The following is an 11,992-nucleotide window of genomic DNA, read 5'->3' as shown; positions in this document are numbered from 1 at the left end:
TTGTAATTTGTGTTGCTCAAATCTTCTATATCCTTATTAAGATTTTTTGCCTGCCTGGTTTACCAATTATTGAGACAAGATTGTTAAAAAAATTTTTAACTGTGATTTTAGTCCATTTTTTCCTAAAATTTGGTCAATATCTGCTTCATATATCTTGAATGTATGTTATTTGGTGCATATAAATTCAGAATTGTTATATCTTCCAGCTGATGTATTCTTTTTATCAATATGTATTAACCATAATTATTCCAAACAATGTCTTAATAATGGTTTTTGCCTTAAAGTCTATTTTTTTTTAATATTAACTTAGCAGCATTAGCTTTTTATTCCAATTAGTTAGCTGGGATTTGCCTTCTCTTTATTTTCCTAGAACTTTACTTCTAAACTTTTTATGGTTTTAAGGTTTGGATGTATTTATAGTAGAAATTATTTATGTAAATTTTAAAATTCAAGCTTTTAATATTTCTTTTAGCTGGCTACTTAAGATTGCTTATATTTATTGTAATGTCTTATATATTTGGACTTATTTACACCATTATATTTTGTGCTTCTTTTCACCATCACTCTGTTTTCCTATTTTCTTGCTCTTTTTGGGGGTCATTCAAGTTTGTTGGTTCTTTAAAATTTCTTCTTGTTTGAAATAATATATTTTATTTCTCTTCTGTTACTCTGACTCTGTAAGGCCTTATGTTAATGAATATGTTTAGCCTCTTAAAAAAAGACAAGAATATACTTATACTTTAAATCTGATTATTCTCCACTTGTCCTGTATGTTGTTGTTTCTCAGACTTTTATATCCACTTTTCTTTTTAAAATATAGATAATTTATTTATTTCTAAATTTCACATGACACATTCAAACACACACCAAAAATGAAGAGTCATGGAATCATAACCTCTGTTCACTATTAACTTAAGAAATAAAACAACCATGGGGTAGCCTTCCCCCTCCCCCTCCTCCTCAGAAATAACTTCTGTAAAATCAAGAAATGTTCCGTCTTGAGCTTAAGGCCCAAAATGGTTGTTTTTATTATTTCATTCAAAGAGTGCTTATTTAGATTTACCTACAATTTGCCATTTTGCTTTGTCACTACTAATTCTTATGTATTACCCTTGTCTGGGTTCAGTTTCTTTCTATGAAGAACATTCTGACTTGGTTCTTTCAACAAAGGTCTGTGAATCTTAAGCTTTCTTATTCTTTATTTGGAAAGAAGTACTTGCATTTGACCCCATTTTTGAATGATATAGGTATATAATATGAAATATATATGGATATAGAATTGTTGATTGACATCTACTTTCTCTCAACATTTTGCAGATATTATTTTTTGTGCCTATTATATTGCAATTGAAGTCTGCTGTCAATCTCATTAGTATTCCTTTGCAGATAATCTGCTTCCATAGGTATTTTTTCTCCCATTCTTTCTACTGAATCTGAATAAAATTCCCTTTGTAAGCGACTTTTTCATTTTAACCTTTCTTTGTGGATATATTTGTGTGTGCACATAAATTATATGTACATATTGCAACTTCTTTATAAGCTCAGATCTATTTTTTAGTTCATGAATTTCCTTCAAGCTGTATCTAACATGCCCTTAAAACCACGGATTTTATTTTACTTAAAGGGCCATGTTTTATATTTCTAGAATTTCTAATTGGTTCTTTTTCAAATCTATCTGTACCTTGTTTTTAACATTTTTTTCCTTTTGTAATGTTTTTAACATTTTATTTTTTAATATATTTTATTGATTTTTTACAGAGAGGAATAGAGAGTTAGAAACATCAATGAAAGAGAAACATTGATTAGCTGCCTCCTGCACACTCCCTACTGGGTATGTGCCCGCAACCAAGGTACATGCCCTTGACCGGAATCAAACCTGGGACCCTTGAGTCCCCAGGCCGATGCTCTATCCGCTGAGCCAAACCAGTTAGGGCTGTTCTTAACATTTTAAATCTACCTATTTTATTATTTCTCTCTGACATTTCTATTATCTAAATTTTCTTGGGAGTATTAATTCTACTTTAAATCTTTCCTAATTCTCTTAAGGTTAGATTGTGACCTTGTATGTTTTGTAATTTTGAATGGTGAGCTTATCTTTGGTAGGTTTCATTTGAAGGCACTAGTTGCACTCTCAATTTCATTAACTCAGACAGTCCCCCTCCCCGAATAACTTACTCTCTTGGAAATTAATATTTTTTTTATAAAATCAACAAGTAATTTTTGACAGATACTTGACATCTGAATGATTAGCCTTTGCAATGTATGAACTTTTCTAACTTGGAAATGCCACAATCTATTTATAATTTCAATTGTACTGTCTAGTACAGTGATGGCGAACCTATGACACGCGTGTCAGAGGTGACACGCGAACTCATTGTTTTGGTTGATTTTTCTTTGTTAAATGGCATTTAAATATATAAAATAAATATCAAAAATATAAGCCTTTTTTTTTTACTATGGTTGCAAATATCAAAAAATTTCTATATGTGACATGGCACCAGAGTTAAGTTAGGGTTTTTCAAAATGCTGACACGCCGAGCTCAAAAGGTTTGCCATCACTGGTCTAGTAGGTGGCAGGCAATTCTTCTGAGCATGTCTTAACAAAAGGAAACATGGATTTATCTCTTCGTGGGTGTCTTTTATGTCTTAGGGGGTCTGCAAAGGACTTGAGTGCTTCTAGATGACATTTAAGTGCATGTCCATCATTTCTCCAGTGTTGAATATTTGCTTCACTTACTGTAACTTAGTCCTGTGACTCTATTTCCATGTTTCTCTGCACATCCAAGAACTTTTCAAAGCTACCGTGAAGTGTAACCCTTTGAAAGCTATTTGAAAAGACAGTTTTATATTTAAATATCAGTTAATTCAACCCTGTGTGGTGATAGCAGTGTATATACCCCAACTAAGGAGACAGTTGTTCATCAAGAGGTACAATGTCAAGTATATCACATTTGATTCCTTTGCCTAATAGCCGGAAACTTTCTTTTAACATGGATTGAAGGATCCATCCAATATAACACCAGAGCAGTCATCTGAAGTTATGTCTTGCTCAGTTTCCCTAAGTCCCCTGTCACAAGTGTAGGCAAGTGACCTAGGTGCAGTGAACATGTGTCCTAATACCAGGGTGGGATTAGGATGATAGGTTCTCTTTTCTGTGGCTGTAAGAATCATGTGAAATACACAAGAGTTATCCTTCCCACCACATCTAGATAACCTTCTAGACATAAAAAAATAATCTAGAGGAAAGAGAGAGAGAGAGAGAGAGAGAGAGAGAGAGAGAGAGAGAGAGATTGAGCCAGGTCACCAGATCCTAGAGGACAGTGCTTGAGTGTGAAGATCTCATGATGCCCAAGATCACGCTCTAGGACTTTTGAACCCACAGAGGCCAAATTTTATGCCTGATGAGTGTGAGCTGATTTCTGTCATTTGCAATCAAACGGAGTCCTGGGCACTACAAAAATAATAACCCACACAAAGAACATCCTCAGCATCATTGTCAGGAAAAACACACAATGGTGCAACCACCAAACATATTTCAGAATAACTCAAGCTCTTCATTTGTTTTCTTAAACACGATGAAGGCACGGGGATCCTTCAACATCTCCCGTCCAGTTCACACACGGCAGCTGCTTCTGCTCCTTTACATCTGCCTTCAGATTCCAGTCTCACATCAAGATAACCTCCTCCCCACAACTTAACCTTCTGAACTTTTGTTCTCTCTCCCTTTCCTCCCTATTCTCATGCTTAAAAAACCCAAAGAAGTTGCCTGTCAAAGCAGGACTCGCCTCAGAACACGAGACACCGTATTAGCAAGACCTGGAAAGACTGGACACCCTGTGCTCCTTGTTTTTGTCCTATTGCTTCCCGTTTACAAATGTTACCAAATGGAAAACAACACATGCCTTGGGTTTATGTTGTACATAAAATATTTAATGCTGCTTTTTTCCTTGCCAACCCAATGCCTTCCACATACATATTAGGTACCTAATAACAATTTTTTTTGAATAAACAAAGAAGAAATTAATGAGTAAATGAAGTACTGAATGAACAAAAAAGGAATACACGAATAAATGTAAAAGCAAGACACTAAGCATTTGGGGAAAACTATTACTGGGAAATTTAAAGTCATGGTCAATAAATGCTTGCTTGACATCTAATGATTAAAAAGTACATTTCTAAAATCCAAGTCATTTCTTCACCTACATTAAAAGAAACACAGAACTTTAAAAAAAAGTTAAAGTAAAAGCAAGTCATATACATGTTCCAGAATAGAGTAGCACATTTTGTCTGCAGTGCTTTCTTTTTTTAGTTGTAGTTGACATACAATATTATATTAATTTCAGGTGTACAACACAGTGTTAAACATTTATGTACTTTATGAAGTGATCGCCATGGTTAAGTCTAGCAGTACTCATCGGACCATACATAGTTCTTACAAAGTAATTGGCTCTCTTTCCTATGCTGTATATTACATCCTCACGGCTTATTCTATAACTGGTTTGAACTTTTTAGTCCACTTCATCTTTGGTGCTCATCCCTCCACCTCCTCCTATCTGGCAACCATCAGTTTGTTCTCTGAATGTATGAATTTCTTCCTATTTTATTTTGTGTGTTCATTTGTTTTGCTTTTCTTTAGGTTAGAATTTGAAAACATAATTTATAATGATATATGCACTCTATGTTCATTGAAGCATTATTTACAATAGCCCAGATATAAAAACAACCTAGGACTCCATAAATGAATGAATAAAGAATATATGTATATGTACAGCATATCTATCTATCTATCTATCTATCTATCTAATGAAATATTGTCCACAGTTCTTGATTGAAACGTATTTAAAGATGTTTAAATTGTGAACCTATCGATAAGGAAATATTTATAAAAACTGACAAGTATGCATTAGCGATATTGACCATAACCCTACTTTAAGAAAACCACTACAGGGACAGCCGCGAATGTCCATGGCATGTGCGGTTAAAGCTCGATTCATATACACAGGCATCGTGTTCCATCCCCTTCGTGGTGCACCAAATGAATAGGCCTGGTTAATCAAGGTATAAATATATTTCAAGAAAGCTATTTGATTTAAATAATACCAGTAGTAGCTATAACCAAGCATATTAATTAAAATTCATTGCTTGCAAACCACAGAGACCAAATCTGACTAAATTAGAGGTAAAGTAATTTACTGAAAGAAGGTGCAGTTGTGTTGCTTACCTGTATCAGGTATCAGCCGTTTCCTCCCTTTGTCCTGTCCTAATTTTATTCATGGGTCTATTTATTCTTCATCTACATGGTTCAGAGTTAGGACCTAATGGATAGAAGACAATCCCCATTCTCATTCCCACTGCCTGTTCAAACACAAGCAAGAAAGGTCCCCTCTCCTGCATGTGGGATGTTGTAGCTCTCTTGTGAGGGTAACACGTAGGGATGAAAACATGGAAAGACGTAGCCACTCTACTTGCATCATTTTTACTTTCTAAAATGATCATTTTTTCCTCAGTGAGCAATTCAGTTGAACCAGATCTTTCTGTTTTGTTTTCGCACCTGACACAATCCTGGTGGACAGAGAACATATCAACTGGATGCTGGACATTCACACTTGGGATTGGGAGGGACCCTAGAAGCTGGAAGCTGAGAAGCAGAACCCAATACTTTTGTTGGGCTGCTCCATGTCAAATGGACTGGGATTACAATGTTGTCTTTTTTTTTCTTATATATGTATTTCAGAGATGAAGGGAGAGGGCCAGAGAGATAGAAACATCAATGATGAGAATCATTGATCGGTTGCCTCCTGCAGGCACCCCACTGGAAATTGAACCTGCAACCCAGGCATGTGCCCTGACCGGGAATCGAACAGTGACCTTCTGGTTCATAGGTCAACACTCAACCACTGAGCCAGGCCTACAATATTGTCTCTTTGTTTCTCTCTCAAGGCAAGATTCAATTCCCAAGTCTGATCATATTCAGTAAGAAAGAATGAATTCTTCAAATAGAACTTTAGATTTCTATAGAAGGTTAGCTAGAGGTTGAGCAGCCAAAACTATCAAATGTCTACATTATTGAAAATTACCTGTTTTCCCCCCAGATCTCCTATAGTGCAGGTTTCTTAGTAATCTTTCTATGAAGGCTTCCGTTTCTCCCACTCACTTCTTATCCCTATTTTCTGTTTCCACAGGATTTTGTCTTATTTTAAATGATGCCTTCTGCAATGTCACCTTCGTTTGCCTTCTCTGTGCTTTTATTCCCCAAGTGTGGAAGTAAATTAAGCCAGTTTGGGGTCTCAGACTTTCAGTGGAGGTTTTAGAGGAGTTTGCATTGGAACATAGGCATAGAACTGAGTCTAATACACTTAAATAATAAAACATTTAATAATCAACTCTAGCCTACCACAGGGAATTTGTTGGTAGATATGTTATCTTTAAGTCCTAGTTTATTTTCCTCCATCCTATGACCATTTTCTTTTCCTCTCTACCAGGTTTTTGTTGTGTGTGTGTTTTTTTCCAATTTCTGCAAATTCCCATTAATTTTATAAACAGAATAGTTCTGTCTTATACTTAAAGTTAAGCTTGTGGCCCACTCATGCATAGACAAGAACTCATTAAGGAGCTCTGTCGATGGGTTATCTACTTCAAATTTCTATCCTTTAAAACACAAAACACTGTGATAGCTTTGGAATTCATTTTTCCATTATATGGTAGAAATTTTAGGAGTGTTTCCCTCCTTACTGGTCTCTGTAAGCAAAAGGGGAGCAATTTAATGCTTTATCCTTCACCACTTTACAGAAAACTCTATGGGGGTTGTTTAGGGTTCCCCCCTTTTTCCTTCTCCCCCGTCTTCCTTCAGCCTCTGTTCTTTCTCCTTTTCCTTATTCTTTCCTCCCAATGCAAAAACTGTGATTGTAATTTATTGTTATGCACACAGTTCACGTGAAGAACAAAAGATGGAATCTAGCCTAAAGGAGAGGGAGGAACGGGCACCACGGGGTCTGACTTTTAGTCTCAGCTCTGCAGCCTACCAGCAGTCTGATTCTGAGTTCCCTGTCCTGAAGTTTGGGATTAAAGCTGTGGCTTACGTGTCTCACGAGGGTATTACATAGACTAAATTAGAGGATGGGTGAAAAAGTGCATCTTCAACTATCAAGACTTTCTCAAATGGAACAGAATGAATACCAGATCACAGATTCCACCATGGAAGGTCCAAGAGAACCAAGCAAGAACCCAGCTACTGACTGTCTATTAAAGCACAGGAATTCAATTTAAAGTACAAAGAGCCCAGGAACTGAGACTTTGGGACGCAAAGTCAGAGAGAAGGTTGGCTTGAGGTGGAGAGCTACTAGGATTCCTCTTATTTCTTCTGTAGAGGCAGATTTGCTCTCTGAACTCACTGCAGGTCCAAACTTGAAAGAAATCTCCCCCTGCTGTCTCGTCTCTAAAGCTGAAGGAGCAAAGAGTTAATTACCTTGTTATATTCATCTCTCCTCCAAATTTTCCACATGGGCTTTTTCCTTAATTAGCCATCACATGAAACTGAAGAATATTTATTATTTATGGTGTGTATTAAATTTTATGTCTTTTTGTCTTAATTTTTAAAATGGGTGAATTTACTACTTTTCATATTTCTCTCCTAAAAAAGCAAAATTGTTGTTGTTGTTGTTGCTTTTATTGTTGATTAGTGGTAGTCCTCATCTGACTCTTGCTTGGGTCAATAATTCTTCATCAAAAGCTAAATGAAGAAAAGCTTCTGGCATGTTTTACATGCATTGGAAGAAGCAAGTAGTCTCCCACACAGTTTTCTTACTCTTAATTTCTTTCTTTAATCTTTTCCCCTATTTAAACATGATACCTGTGAATGCCCACACAGTATTGGTTAAGTTCTATGGTTCTACCTCAGAGCACTATTAGAGTAACTTATTAGAGTGAATTATTTTATAAAGTGAATGTGGTTGTCAAGATAACATGGCTATACAATGACATGTGCACACTTGGGCCATTGCTATGGTTCTAAGTCAGCTCCAAAAGCAACGTGAAATGTGTACCTACATGCCCTTCAATCTCAATTATATATTTACTGCAAAGAGTTGCTTATTTTGTTTAGAAATTAACCGCTAGCCAGGTACTGTCTGAATTTCCTCCTTTATTTTTGCACCTCCAGTAGGTAACATATAAACAATGCATTATATATAGTCATGTTTATTGTATGCATTATGGCTTACGTCTAGATTGTACATGCGTCAAAAGCAAAGAATGTGTCTGCTGCTCTCTCACATGGTGGACGTGGGTAGCTAGTACAAGCTCCACTTAAGAAGCTTGGGCTTGGGTGGAAAAACTGGTCCACAGTTATCACTCAAGTTTCACTTAAGAGCTTCTCTGACCTGTTGAATATGTGAATGCAACAACCTGGGTTTTATTAGGAAATGATGATGCTTTTAATGATTGTGTTTTATTTTGCTCAAAGCAATTTTGAAAGCTTTTCTTGACAAGCCTCTTTTATCCCAGTTCTATCTGCTTCTCTCACCTCCACTTTCTCCACTTTCTTTTCTCTTTATCCCTCCCATTTCTCTTTCTCTTTCTCTCTTTCTCCCTTCCTCCCTCCCTTCCTTCCTCCCTCCCTCGTATTCTCTCTTCTATTTCGTACACTTGTGCAATTACTTAGAAGAAAGGAGTCTGGTATTTTTTTTTATTTTAATTCAAAGGAAAACAAGCCTGGGCATATCTCTATGATATAAAGATTCATTTTTTTTTGGGGGGGGGTAATCTAACCAGAAAGAAGACAAAACGGACTTTTAAAATGTAACAATTAAATGGAAAAAAAAACCCAAAACCACACACATGTATATACAGGAGAGTTTGGGTACTCTTAATGTTCTTAATTATGTGTAAGTAAGAAATCTTAATTGATAACATTTTAGAAGCTGCTAAACCTAAAATGTTTGAGAAAATTGCTATTGCTGAGGGCAGTGAGACCACTTTGTACCTGTTTACCCTCAGCTGAGAAGTCAAACATCCAGAACATGCCCAGCTCCCTGGGAGTGTGTTTTCATATTTCTACATGTGTTTGACGGTAAAAGCATTTCAAAGTGTAGTTCTTACTGATTCTACCTTGCTAAAAACAATCAAATGACCATCATTTGCTAATCAATGTTTTAATCCCATTTTCCAAAGTTTCCCAAGTCATCTGAGTCTTCAGTTCCCCCTTCTTGAAAAAGGGACCCCGTGATGTGAGATGCCACCACCACCTCGGGGCTTCAACAGGATTGCGGCCCTGCATTGAAGGCCCAGTTGCTGAGTGTCTCTAGTTTGCAAAGAACAGAATTCTTCGATAAATAACTTGATTTGTAACAAAACAACAACAAAATACCCTGTTCATCTATTGCAAGTAAGTGTTCTCCTTTTGTTACATACTATGCAATTAAGTGCCTTTGAAATAAAAGGTAAATGACATCAGAAGTCTCAGGGACAAGAAAGTACTATTTTAAAACAGGGAGTGTCAAATGTTGTTTTTCAACCCAGCACCAAAGGATGTTTCACAGGTAATTTCTCAGGGCTGATGTGAGCTAATTATTAGCTACCATACCCTGCCTCCCTTTCCAAGTGACTATCTCCTGGCAGAAAGACACAGCGAGGAGTGTTTTGTTTCATTTGTCCTTGGAGGTTTTTTTTTTTGTTGTTTTTTTTTATCAGCATTGAGAAGGTGGACTGAGCCAAAGTTAGAAGAATTCTGGAGCTAAGCAAAAAGCGACACGTTTAACAGCCCCCATTAATTGGGGCTGTTTCATGATTGATTTGAGAAAAGCAGAAGAGACCGATTTCTTTACAACTCACAGTTGGATGCAACGCACTAAAAGTAATCCTGTAAATTACATTTTAAATCTTCAACATATTCCGAGCAGATAAAATAGTGGCATGATTGACCAAACTCCTTTTAAAAGTACACATATTACGATGCATCATAGTTATAAACAGATGGTATTTGGCCTCCTTCCTATTCTCAACATTTGGAATTTCTAAACTATGTGAATTAAACAATAATATTTTATAAACATACAAGGGATTTTGCTCACTGCTTTGTTAACATAGAAATTATACAATGCTGACATTTATTTAAATTTTAAAAAGTAAACAACAGTGCTCATTGAAATAAAGCAAACTAAAATCAACAGAGAGGAGTATGTTCTGTGTGCCTATTACCTACAATGGCACTGGCCTTTTTAAGGGAAGACATAATGGGTTGAAGAACAAATGGTAGCTTAGATGGGCCTAATCCTTTGTACTCCAAAGGCTCATTTAACACCTCTCTGTAAACAAAGGATATTTATACCATAATTGGCTATTTGACCATCAGTGTTCATGTTCTATGTAACCTGCTATTATGGAGTTAAAAGAAATTCCCTTTCATTGGCTTGTCAGCTTTCATAGTAGTGAAAGTGTCCTCGCAGCTTTAAAAACACTTCCACAAACAGGAATCATTCTGACACTCGTACTCTGAATGAGAAACATTATCATGATATCAATAAGTGTGTGTGTGTGTGTTTTCCTTTGGGGGAATATTATTGCCAGAAAGAAAAGGGAATGTATCAGATCTTAATGTCATTTCCTGAGATTCTTTTCTAAAATTATAGCTTTAACCCTTTAGCCACATTTTGGAAGGGAGTCCCATCTGCTGAGTCGATGTACAAAATAGAAGCCACTTGGTTTTCAAACACTGTTCTCAGATTTGCAAAGTTGGGCTGTGATGAATAAATAATGAATCAGATATTTCAATCCATTTTATGATTTTTGAAAGCCTCGATTATCATTGTTTACAGACAGTCTCTTCTCAATGTGCTTCGAATGTGTTCTTGTTCCGCCTTCCAAGGGTAGGCTTATGTAGGCTACCCTCCCCTACCTCAGTTTACCCCTCAGTTTACCCTTCTCACATTTTAAACAACCACCCCAATAACCCATAGGTTCAAATCCACAATTTGAAGAATACAGGGTGGAAGTGTATGTGTGTGTGTGTGTGTTGGGGGCGGGGGGGGCGTGGAATCTTGAGTGATAGATGCCAGGGATGGTTAGGAAAAGGTCTCTTCTATTTGGCTATTGGTGTGCATCACTTTAGCATACAATCTCTAATGGTGGGAAAGAAAAAGAAAATTATGCTACAAGCTAAATGGACAGAAATGCATTGTTGAAACTAAAGACAAGGGGCATTTTTTCTCCTGCATAGACAATTCTAAATGTGTACACTCAAATTTTAGACCTAATAAATAATGACACTAGTATAGGGAGACTCTTTAAACATTTTAGAAGCCTCAAAATAATATTAAATGTTTTCCCAAGGTTTTTGTTAAATTAACTAGACCAAATGAGTGCATATCAATGCTATGCTTCTAAATATTCTCCACTCGAGTATCGATTAACCGCCTCTTCTCTCCTCCTCAGTAACCAGTTGGCGGTTAGCGGGGGAAAGAAAGTTTGTCATGTGAAACAGATACGGAGCGAACAGGAAAGCTACCTGAGGAATGGGGTGGGATCGAAATCACACGTCTGAACATATGAGAGAGACAGGAGTGTTTTTAAACTAATAGACAGAATCTGCCCCCTGAAAAGTCTGTGCCCATCCCTACTTCCTCCTTGGGTTTTGCTTAAGGTAATGTTTTCCCCCTAAGGGGATGAGGTTAGACATCAGTATTTCTGTCTTTGCTTAGTGCACCTTCATGGTATTCTCTCAGTGAGGACTGAGACTAGCTCAAGGAACCCAATGCAATAAAATGCTTAGAGGAACAGAGAAAAGGAGTTTTCGCGCCAGGGCTGCGCTGCCTGGGGGGGCGGGAGGGTCCGGACAACAGCTCTGCACAAAGGGCCAGGGCAGCCGTGTGGCCACCGCCGCGTGTGCGCGTCAGCGTGTGAGTGTCGTGCGCGCGTGTCGGGTGCGTGCCAGTGTGTGTGCCAGTGTGTGTGCCAGTGTGTGTGCCAGTGTGTGTGCCAGTGCGTGTGCGTGGCAGTG

The sequence above is a fragment of the Myotis brandtii genome, unplaced genomic scaffold (assembly GCF_000412655.1).
Source record: "Myotis brandtii unplaced genomic scaffold, ASM41265v1 scaffold1577, whole genome shotgun sequence".
Lineage (NCBI taxonomy): Eukaryota > Metazoa > Chordata > Mammalia > Chiroptera > Vespertilionidae > Myotis > Myotis brandtii.
The sequence above is the reverse complement of the archived record's forward strand: the minus strand, read 5'-3'. Positions refer to the sequence as shown.